The sequence below is a fragment of the Pseudophryne corroboree genome, chromosome 10 (assembly GCF_028390025.1).
Source record: "Pseudophryne corroboree isolate aPseCor3 chromosome 10, aPseCor3.hap2, whole genome shotgun sequence".
In the NCBI taxonomy this organism is placed as follows: domain Eukaryota; kingdom Metazoa; phylum Chordata; class Amphibia; order Anura; family Myobatrachidae; genus Pseudophryne; species Pseudophryne corroboree.
The window spans coordinates 239,225,113-239,237,300 of NC_086453.1; the positions used below are offsets into that span (position 1 = coordinate 239,225,113).

The window sequence follows — 12,188 nt, forward strand, 5'->3', positions numbered from 1 at the left end:
GCCCACTTCATGTCAGTCACTCTGTGGCTGACATTGCGAATAAAAAGCCTCGCTAGATCTTGTGTAAAACTACATTGGCTGTTGTGAACGTACATTGCGCGTGCGCATTGCGCCGCATACGCATGCGCAGAAGTGCTGCTTTTTCACTTAATCGCTGCACTGTGAACAATTTTATCTAGCGATCAACTCGGAATGACCCCTTTAGGGCCTAATTCAGAGTTGATCGCAGCAGCAAATTTGTTAGCAGTTGGGCAAAACCATGGTGGTCATTCCGAGTTGTTCGCTATTTTTTTCGTTCGCACAAGGTATGAGCAAAATTGCGAACATGGGGGGTCATTCCGAGTTGTTCGCTCGCAAGCGGATTTTAGCAGATTTGCTCATGCTAAGCCGCCGCCTACTGGGAGTGAATCTTAGCATCTTAAAATTGCGAACGATGTATTCGCAATATTGCGATTACACACCTCGTAGCAGTTTCTGAGTAGCTCCAGACTTACTCGGCATCTGCGATCATTTCACTGCTTGTCGTTCCTGGTTTGACGTCACAAACACACCCAGCGTTCACCCAGACACTCCTCCGTTTCTCCGGCCACTCCTGCATTTTTTCCGGAAACGGTAGCGTTTTTTCCCACACGCCCATAAAACGGCCTGTTTCCGCCCAGTAACACCCATTTCCTGTCAATCACATTACGATCGCCAGAACGATGAAAAAGCCGTGAGTAAAATTCCTAACTGCATAGCAAATTTACTTGGCGCAGTCGCAGTGCGGACATTGCGCATGCGCATTAAGCGGAAAATCGCTGCGATGCGAAGATTTTTACCGAGCGAACAACTCGGAATGAGGGCCATGTTGCAAAATTGCGAATATCCGCCCCCAACGTATTTTTGCCAATTCGTTCGCAGTATTACACAATGTGGGCGTACGCCAAATGACATCGCAGCAATGCGAAGGCATCGCATTAACACAAACGTCAACGTAAAAATACTAAGTTTTAGTAGATTTACACATTCTTCTTAAAAGTGCACACTTTTGCGGAAAAACGCACAACAATAGTTTTTTTTTTCTATTAAGTGAAATTACACCTTTCAGTTTAAAGTCCACAAGCCCTCCTCAATTACGAATCCAATTAGTGTAATGAATGATAATGTTCATGACCAATTAAGTGTTCAAAAAATACCTGAAGAACACTTTGTAGGCATAATTGGCCATCAACATTTAAATGTTTAAATTCTAAAAATAGATGTTTTAAATGTGCCTGGTCTAATTTTTTTTGTTTTTTGTTTTTTGTGTGTAGAGGTTTAGTTTGTGAATGAAGGTGTTTACATTTTTATTTAGACAATAACCTCCTAACTGTATTTTTGCTTTTTAAATAAATCTTACGTTAGATGTGTGAAATGTTTAAGGTAATCAATTTCTGCTAGGCAATCTGCTGTTCCTTTATTGCATTAATAAACACAACACCCGCTTAACTTGAAATATATAGTTTTTATTGTTTGTCATAATTTTTTTTTTATTTTAAAACTGAAAATATAAAATGTTTAAAAAAAAAAAATTAAGCAAATTTTTGCAGCTGGTCCACATTAGCCAGCAAGGCTTCCAGATTTTGCCGCATGGTGGCCAGAATGCCAGCAAAAGTTGTGGGATCTCCAACTGCAACATCTGAAATTAAGAGGCAACATAAACATTACTAACTTACTCACATTACTTATTTTACAAGCAAGGCACAAAGCACACTTTAATGCAGGCATGTCCAAACTGAGGCCCTCCAGCTGTTGTGAAACTACATATACCAGCATGTCAAGACACAGTTTTGGGGTCAGAGAATGCAAAACTGTGTCAGGGCATGCTGGGATGTGTAGTTTCTCAGCAGCTGGAGGGCCGCAGTTTGGACAGGCCTGCTTTAATGCCTAAGTGACTACATCATGTCTGTTTTAAGGATAAATCAGTAGCAGAACAACACAGAAGCCTGCTCAGCAATGTTTGTTTTTAACTATTATTTTTTAATAAAGTGTACCACACCATGGGTTAAATTTACTAATATGGGAGTTCTATTTAAGATGGGACGTTGACCATAGCAACCAATCAAATTCAACATATTATCTTGTAGAAGGGGCCACAAAAATTACAAGTATAATCTTATTGGTTGCTATGGGCAACATCCATCTTAAAGAGAACTACCATCTTAGTAAATGTAACACCATGTTTGCATTCATTCACATCTGGAGTGAAGCCGACTTATCATTTTGGGGATGGCCCTGCATCATCACACTGCATATCAACATCTTCAGAAGGACAACATATCGTAGCATACCCACACTCCCTAAAAGCCTGCCTTACTTACTACATAAGGTCCAACATGTTTTTAAATTAAATGTTATTTATTTTTGAGTGCAAATTTCACAACAAAAATCACTGTGTCCTTAGCCAGCCTAACAAAGTGAAGCATGCGAATTCAATGTGCAAATATTGGAATACCCAACCACAAGTGTAAAAGTCCAACAACATACTACACTCCACTCACGTCTAACTGTTTAGCAGATAATGTTACACATACAAACCCTGTTGTCCTGGGCAACCCTGTCGACATAATGAGTGTCGACCTAGAGTGGGCATCCTCAACATTGCAGACGTAGACACTGTACATCTAATGTTCCTCACACAAATGTAAATGCAACATCCATACCATGATGAAGAAGACAAACATTTTACCTTGGCAAAAGATTTTACCCAGTACAACACTGCATTTATTAGAATGTGTAGTTAAATTCGGTTAAAAATTAAATGTCAATGAGTGTCAACTTACTGTCCTGTGCCACTTGTTCACCTCCCAGAAGTGCCTCCGGGGCCTCTGCTGCCCATTCTGAAGGTGGGGATGGCGGCTGGATGGGGGATGGCGGCTGGATGGGGGAAGGAGGCTGGATGGGGGTAGGAGGCTGGATGGGGGAAGGAGGCTGGATGGGGGATGGCGGCTGGATGGGGGAAGGAGGCTGGATGGGGGTAGGAGGCTGGATGGTGGAAGGAGGCTGGAAGGGGGAGCTTGGTACAGAGGGTTGGTCAGATTGAGAGGGGGAGGGTGGCATAGAGGTGGGTTGGGTCACAGAGGGGGAGGGGGCCAGAGAGGGGGAATGGGAAAGAGAGGGTGAGGTGGGCGGAGTGGTGCTTTGTCCTACAGAGGTGGAGGGGGACAGAGAGGGGTATTGGTAAAGAGAGGTGGAGGGGGGCTGAGAAGGGGACTGGGAAGGAGAGGGGGAATGGGTGACAGAAGGGGAGGGGGGCTGAAAAGGGGACTGGGAAGGAGAGGGGGAATGGGTGACAGAAGGGGAGGGGGGCTGAGAAGGGGACTAGGAAGGAGAGGAGGAATGGGTGACAGAAGGGGAGGGGGGCTGAGAAGGGGACTGGGAAGGAGAGGGGGAATGGGTGACAGAAGGGGAGGGGGGCTGAGAAGGGGACAATGAAGGAGAGGGGGATTTGGTGACAGAGGGGAGGGGGGCTGAGAAGGGGACTGGGAAGGAGAGGGGGATTGGGTGACAGAAGGGGAGGGGGGCTGAGAAGGGGACTGGTAAGGAGAGGGGGAATGGGTGACAGAAGGGGAGGGGGGCTGAGAAGGGGACTGGGAAGGAGAGAGGGATTGGGTGACAGAAAGGGAGGGGGGCTGAGAAGGGGGCTGGGAAGGAGAGGGGGATTGGGTGACAGAAGGGGAGGGGGGCTGAGAAGAGGACTGGGAAGGAGAGGGTGAATGGGTGTGAGAAGGGGAGGGGGGCTGAGAAGGGGACTGGGAAGGAGAGGGGGAATGGGTGTGAGAAGGGGAGGGGGGCTCAGAAGGGGACTGGTCGGGGCTCTCAGCAGCAGCAGCTTGCCGTTGTGCTCGGCCTATAATGACATATGTAATATTTTGTTTGTAGCATGAAAATTTATAACAACAGCATTTTTCTATTACTCTGTTCTGTCCCATGTTAAAGACACAGGGGTAACATTAATAGGTTTTTCTAATTTTGAAACTGGTGAGGTTGCCCATAGCAACCAAACAGATTATTTGTAACATTTATTAAGCTGCTTCTAGAATATATTAGATTGAATCAGATTGGTTGCTATAGGCAACATCTCCAGTTCTAAAAAAAACACACCTTATTAAAATTACCACACTGAGCAAGTTATTGGGTTCAGTTGACAGCCTGTGTAGCAACTCTGTACAACAACATGCACTTTTTCAGAAGCACCTTGCTACACAGTCAGTACTGCTTGCCCTACCCACACACACTCATGTTTATTCTACAAGTTTATTGTAAGTGTGCTAATTTACACACTCTCACTTAGTGAAAGTAGGCAAAGTATTTGCTAAAATCTGTTATGCACTGTAATATTTTACTAACTGCGCCTACATAGGGTACGGATTTGTTGGCGGAGCTCCGCCAACAGGTCCGGCGTATGCCTGCGGAGGTCGCTCCAGCGCCTCTCCATCTGGATAACGGTCCTCCGGCTGTGGACGCGGGTCCGCAATAAGCGCCGGACCTCCGCATAGGCCTCACGCTTCACCCTATTTGGGACAAAGGGCCCTGCGCGGCCTATGCGGCGGTCCATCACTGCCACTAGTACGCGCAGCTTGCGGCGTGTGAATGCTGCTGCGCGCATCATGGCAATGGCATTTTCCATATATGGGCTTATATTTATAGTTTGTGGTTGCATGTGATTGGTTGGAAATGTATGGTGTCATCTGTAATCAACTTTATTGATATGTGTACATTGATGTGCAGGACAGTTTGTATAGTTCTCATGGGCGGAGATTCGCACATGCGGACACACACACACACACACAAACACACACATATTATTAAAATATGACTTCACATCATAAACATATTAGTCTTCACACATATATAAAATAAATACTTTATAAACTATTAAAAACTATTGGATACAACAATCTTACACAACATACATGAAAAGGACAATATTGCCATAAAAAAATGTGCTGAAACAAAATAAAATACTCTCAAAACTCACTCACATGTGCTCACTCAGAAATGTCCACCGTGCTTTAGTAATTTTCCGCATACACCCACACACAGGCTGCATGCAAGGCGTTCATATAGCCAGTGCAGCAATTACTGCACCAATTAGCATAATATACACCTGCGCGGAATTCCGCACCGGAAAACGCAAGCAGCTATAAATACCTGAACACTCGTGCATACACACATGATACCAGCAACATGGCTACTCGTGAGCAGACGGCAGCAGAGATGGACGAGGTGCAGAAGCAGATGGCAGCACTAACACAGAGAAGATTAGCACTGCGGAGGCAGATGCTTGATTTTGCAAATGCAGACTCAGAAATACCAGGACCCAGTACTATACAAACTCCTTCTGCTACCCAGGAGTTAGGAGTGAATCCCCTGCCAGACATAGCTAGTGGGGAAACTGAGGGTGATTCTGGACTAGCAGCTCAAACACAAACTACACAAGCAGCTAGTGAAGAGGAAGATGGTGATGAAGGTCAGGATGATAGCTCACAGGCTACTTCCAGACAAAAAAAAGGCAGCCCGCATTCACTAAGAGGGAGTTACGGATTTTGGTCACACAGGCCATGCAAAAAATACATCGAGGACCCAAAAACATGGGTGCTGCAACCAAAGACAGAATTTGGAGGGACATCACTAATTCTATTAATGAAGTCAGCTCAATAGTCCGCACCTCGCAGCAAGTTCGCAGACGGTAAGTGTATATTGCCAGTCCATTTTCTGTGCCAAGTATTATTAAAAAGTAACTTAGATGTGATGTTGCCTATAGCAACCAAATGCATAGCATGTGTACTATATATTAAAGCAGGTTTCCAAAATTTAACACTACCTTGCCCCTGTTTTTCACCACATATGTAGTTGGGCCGACTTCAAATCCCGCCTGAAGGGCAAGAGGTCTGCGGAGTGGAATGCCTCGAGGGCAACAGGGGGAGGACCAGCTGCCACTGTGGAATACACAGATCTGGAGGAGATAGTGATGGACTGTGTGAGCTACGAGGAGGGGGTTGGGGTGTCTTATATGGACACGGACCTGCCTGAAATACTCCATGCACATGACTTGCCAAGTACTGTAAGTTTACACACATTTTTTTTTTTTAAATTTAAACAAAAATCTCATATTGTTTTTATCTACTCTTTTTCCACTCATTCTTCTATTTGCTTTGCACATAACACAGCACAGGGGGGTGAGCAGGTAGAGTCACAGGAGGGTTATGTGGCTGAGGCTAAGGTGGAGGGACCTAGTGTGTCTGGCAGTGTGGGACCACAAATCCCACCCATCCAGATTCCAACTGGCCCCCCCACCCAACCCTCTGCTATCCCGGAAATCCTGACTGAAATAGCCAGGTATGGTGAGAGCCTGAATGCTTTTCAGGACAGGATGCTCCGGGAGGTAAGCCAGATACCTGTCCGGCTCACTGAGCACAGAACCAGTGTGGAGCAAGGTGTAGCTCAACTCTGCCAAGGTCTGGCAGAGATCAGGCAGGGACAAGATCAACTCGCCTCCTCCTTCCATGAACTTGCCAATTCCATTCGGCAAGGGCTCCAGGACATCGCTGTCTCCCTTGCCCACAGTGGCAGAGAGCCAGCCACATCGGCTCCCTCCCCTCCCCCTGCCCAGGAAGAACATCCCACTGGGCAGGGCCCTCGAAGGTCGCTCTGCAGACCAAGCCAAGAAGAACATCATCAGGCGGAGAAAAAAAAGAGAAAGTGATGTCTCTCCAGATGGGCAGCACCCATGTTTTACATGTTGCCTCGATGTATTTTTTGATTTTGGCTTGTGTAGCCAGAATGTAGAACTCCCTCAAAGTGAAATGTTTTCTTTAAATTGTAGCCTGTGAGTTATTTGTGCCTACACCTGAGCCATCTTCCTCTTCCTAGCGTGCTGTGTATGTTTGTGTTTGTGTGTTTGTTCCGGAATCTACCTCAGTTCCCCTAAAAGTTTATTCTGGCTGGGGGTTCACTTACTTAATTGAAAAAAACTAATTCTGGCAGAATAAGGGGTTACCATAGTACTGGGTTTTGCTATGTGCATTTGCCCAATGCCATCTGCTTACTGCTATGTCCATCTCTGTATGTGATGCTCATTTGTAGCCATGTTGTGTTGATTTTGAACTTTATTTGAAGTAAAAAAAAAATTACTTTACAATTGTTTGTGTGTTTTATTAAAGGTTATGCACTCATGAAAACTGTGCCCTGTAAACTTGAACATGGCATATTGACATTTGTGGAACAAGGGAACAATCAGAATATTAAGGCAAACATTGCATAGTGTAATTGTAAATCTGTATGCCTTGCACAACACTTAAATTAACATATACAAAAATATTAACCAAAAAAAAAACTTGGGTTACTAGGGGCAACATGCCATAGTATTAGATATGGACACATATTTTTCTTTTTTTTTTTCTTTTAAATAAGTCACATTAAATGTAGGCTGCATTATGGTGCTCATGTTATTTGATATGTACAAAGGAATATGTCTATGTTGAGAAGATTTAGCTGATGTAGTTTATTAGTTAGTTTTGTCACATTTGAGATTATAAAACAAATAATTTAAACATGCATTTAACATCAGTTAATTTTTATTGGTTCAAAAAATACAGTGCATTATTTGTGAGTGTGTCAGATTTGTTTGTGCTAACAATACAAATATGAAGTGGCCATATAATTGCTGCTTGTATTATTTTGTAAGAGCAGTGTTTTGCAAGTAAATGCTCAACAGGTGAATTCAGTTGCTAATTAATTGCTAATTAGAGCACACACACACTTGTAACAGTACTTCGCAAGTGCTGAGTAGCTGCAGACTCACTCTTCTGCTGCGTGAAGACAGCGAAAATTTGTTATACTTTTAACTAGTGATGAGCGGATTCGGTTTTACTCGGTTTTACTCGGTTCTCAAAACCGAATCTTATTGGCTATCCAAAACACGTGACATCAGTGAGCCAATAAGATTCGGTTTTGAGAACCGAGTAAAACCGAGTAAAACCGAATCCGCTCATCACTACTTTTAACATAGGATACGCATTTTTGCCAAAAACACGCCTACTGCTGGATGCATACTCCCACACTAGCCGCCCACTTTCACGCCCATGTCATAGGATTGCGAAGCCGTGCCTCTGCCACGCCTCCGTCACTCCCCATTTTCGTTTGTGTAGTACGAGCAGTTTTCTTTGTAGTAATTCTGCACAAGTGTCGTATCGCTATGCTTGCGCATGCGTATTTTCGCTTTTGCGCTGTGCGCAGTGTGTGGGTTTCCTGCCATTTGCGATGCGATGATCCGCTGCGAACAACTCGGAATGAGGGCCCATGTGCACTGCAGGTGTGTGGGGGGGGGGCAGATATAACATGTGCAGAGAGAGTTAGATATGGGTGGGGTGTGTTTAAGGCGCCTATCATTTTATTGTGATCACTTACACTTTAACTTTAAGCTAGCTTAGCACTACAAATAAAGACACGGACACCAATAGCTAGATTTAAAAGGTCAGACGTATTTATTGATGACTGACCGGAACTTTAAACTAGATTTTATGTTGGAGGATGGCAAAGATAAAGGCGCTACCAAACGCCAGCTCCAGTCATCTGATTAAATCACCGAAAAGGAGGAGGGGACTACCACAACAACCACCTCCTACATGCCTAACCCGCATTGTGCAGGACCCACCACTCTTTCCTCTGGCAAATAGGGATGCTCCCCTAGGGGAGCGTCCGATTGTTCAACCGCAGGGTAAGGACACACTCGCCGTCCATTCCGAAAGAGGGTGCCCCACAATGACCACTTAGGCCTATATAACCGCTGGCTGGTAGCGACTTTCCCGCCACACGAGGTTTACCAAACCACGACCCCCATCTCCAGAAAAAAACATAAAAACAACCTTGTAAGCTAAGGCAAAACCCAAAAATCCCATCAAGAAAACCACCTACCCCCCCCGATGAAGAGACTAACATGCTTAAACACTGCAAACAACTGTAGGCCCGGAGGACCAGCAAAAGAAACCGCCCTACCAAACCACCAAAAGCTACAAAAACAAACCCGCAGAGCCACCGTCTCCCGTGCCTGAACAGACAGCAGAGAAACATGCTGCACCCCTACAATAACAATGAAGCATAATCCTCCCCGGCCAATGACAGCAAAACGCCGCTGAACAGCCAGTGAGTGCATGGAGCAACAAAATGGGACCTGATAGCAAATATGAGGCAGAAACCTATGAACACGACCAAAAAACAGTACCGACTAAAGGCAGGATACCGAACGGGTGACACCACCCACCTATCCGGTAGAAAAGAAAACCCAACCAAATGACCCCCGCGCAAGCCATGAGCTCCGTACGCAGGGACCACCACGTGACCAAAACCACAGCCGTTCCTCTTGCCATAGGATGCGAATCCGCCCAAAATTTTATTTTGTTAAAAATGGCCATACAGGGACATCCTCCTGCGCGTTGATAGCATCTGAAAAAGAAAAGATCCCTAACACCTGTGCTAAAACAGACAACAAAATTTACCCGATAAACAGTAGCAAAAAACAAACCCAAGTGAAGGAGAAAACTCAAAAACCTCCCGTGGACCTTTAATAAGACAATTGTAATTAGGCCCCCTTTAAGGAAAATTTAAAAAAATTTGCTTCACACCCTCAATTTCTGAACGCTACCCGTTCAAAAACTGACCGGTAAACATAGTTTTTGGGTTAGCGCATCAGGCGCCACTAAAACCTTACAAACATAAACAACTTATACAACGCAGATTCCAAATGGCCCAGCACCCGAATCACAGCCGCCGTAGGTGGCGCAGCTGCCCCATTCCGCAAGGAATGGGTACCATAGCCCAGAAGCCGCACCCCAAAACACTGTTAGAAAATGGCGCTACCAACCCACCAGCATCAGTCAACTAGCAGAATACCGAAAACCTAGGAGGGGACTACCCACCACCTCCTAAAGCATAACCCGCATTGTGCAGAACTCACCACCCCTTACTCCAGCAGAGCAACAGACGAAACCGCAGGGAGAGGACACACTCGCCATCTTACCAAAAGGGGGGCGCCCCATAATGACCACTTATGCACACTCTTGACCGCTGGCTGGTAGCGACTGTCCGCCAAACTGTAACACAATGCACACTCCCAGTGACCCAGCACCTGAATCGCTTCCACTGAAGAAACTGCCGCTGCTGCATGCGCAACTGCCCCCCTCCGCACGAAAGGGGAACCATAGCCCTAAAACCTTATCCAACGTACACACGTAGGATACCACGCAGATGCCCAGCGGCCCAGCACCTGAATCGCTGCCGCTGCCAAACCCACCATGGCAGCATGAACAGCTGCCTCAATCCCAAGAAATGGGTACCCCAGTCCTAAACTTAAAACAACGCAAATCCCCAGCGGCCCAGCACCGGAAAACACTGCCGCCAAAGAACCTGCCACCGCAGCACACGTAGCTGGCCAAATCCGCAAGGAATGGGTACTCCAGCCCTAAAAACTCCATACCACGCACTGTCTCCGTGGCCCAGCACCCAGAGCGCTGCCGCTAAAGAACCTACCACCGCAGCACGTGCAACAGCCCCAATCCGCAAGGAATGGGTATCTTAGCCTGAAAACCTCAACCAAACGTACAGAGGCTACAAATCACACAGACTCTCAGAGGCCCCGCACCTGAATTACTGCTGCTGAAGCACCTGCCGCCATGGCATGCGCAACATCCCCAATCCGCAAGGAAATGGGTATCATAGCCTGAAAACCTTACCCAAATGCAAAGAGGCTGAATATCACATATATCCCCAGCAGCCCAGCACCCAAAAAAGCTACCACTGAAGTACTGCCTCTGCAGCATGCGTAGCCACCCCAAATCGCAAGGAATAAGTACCCGGGTCCCAACACTGCAAAAAGCCCCGGCAACCACCATAGCCGTAGGCGCAGCAGAGAACCAAACTAGAGAAGAGAGAACCCACTCGGAGGAGGGCACACAAAAAAAAATGGCCATCCCTTCGCCCATCGCAACAGACACCGTCCACCGCCAAGTGTAATGGGCCACCAGCCGTCTCCGCCTGTGCCCTAAGGGGCAACCAAAGACCCAGGCCAACCCAATCCACTGCAGAACGGGCAAGGCCGCACAGCGCCCAGCCATAAACGCAACAAAACATCACTGAAAGGCAAGCCGGAGTACAAAGACGACTTGCCACCGGCAACCGAACCACCGATCCGGAACGCCCTAAAGAAAACCAGCGCAAAAACCTATCACGAACAACGCAAACCTCATAACCAAACTACACCCCGCCTGTCCAGACACCTAAAGGGACCACAAACAGCTTCAAATTAACGGGCTCCCCAAAACTGCAGGCACATTAAGGGCCATGGATAGTACGACAGACCCAGTGGGGTCCGGCAGCTGTAGTAGTATGGAGCGAAAAGAAATGCCCATGGCCGCCTTAGACCTGCCCTACCGGGAAAAACCCCCAGACAAAGGCCGTCAAACATCCAAAAGTGACCCAATAAACACAACCCACCGGAGTGACCCAACCTACTCCAAAACGCCAATGAATCACGGCAATCCGAGCCATTGTCAGGAGCATGGGAGGAGACCCATACTGACCCATCCAACTAGCTGGACCAACTCGGCCAGGCACCAAGTCAGGCATAGAAAGAAACATAAACAGCCGCCCCTGGCACCAATGCATGGAATGCAACAAAGCGTAAACACAACCATGTCTCTGCCACCCCCATGGGCCATACCCGGGTAACGTCACCGGGAAACACACGTCGCCTGCAAACATAGGGGAACCAAACGACGGAATAGGTGGAGGGCCGAGGGGAGGGAGAACGCCGATCGTGAAGAGCACGAACCACACCCAGGCAATCACCCAGAAAAACAATAGACCGATCCAAAAAACGCAGCGCTCCTAACGCCGATGCGACAACGAAAGGGAACAATTCAAACAACAAGAGGTTCCTGGTGAAACCCCTGCGAAAAGAAAGAGGCTGAGTGAAAAAGTACCCAAGCCGTAATGACTCGTGGCAACCGCGAAAGTAGGAGATAACCGGTCAGACACACAAGGGTGAAAGAAATAAAAGCCAAAAGTAAAAGAGCCCAGCCAAATAGGCCCCAGCATGAGCCGCCCGTACGCTGACCGGCAAAAACTGAAAAGTATCTGGATGCCGCTGGACCTTGTCCGCAGTAAGGTGA

At 46.8% G+C, this 12,188-nt stretch overlaps 1 long non-coding RNA gene across 1 annotated transcript in view; it reads right to left on the reverse strand.

Moving 5' to 3' along the window:
- Positions 1 to 1,538: 1,538 nt before the first annotated feature.
- The window catches only part of LOC134965462 (uncharacterized), a 111,622-nt gene continuing 100,972 nt past the window's right edge, over positions 1,539 to 12,188 (reverse strand). Inside the window, exons 3-4 of the long non-coding RNA XR_010188377.1 lie at positions 2,802 to 3,868; positions 1,539 to 1,657 (exon numbers count right to left, since the gene is read on the reverse strand). This is a non-coding gene — a long non-coding RNA (uncharacterized LOC134965462). The remainder of the gene's footprint in view (positions 1,658 to 2,801; positions 3,869 to 12,188) is intronic.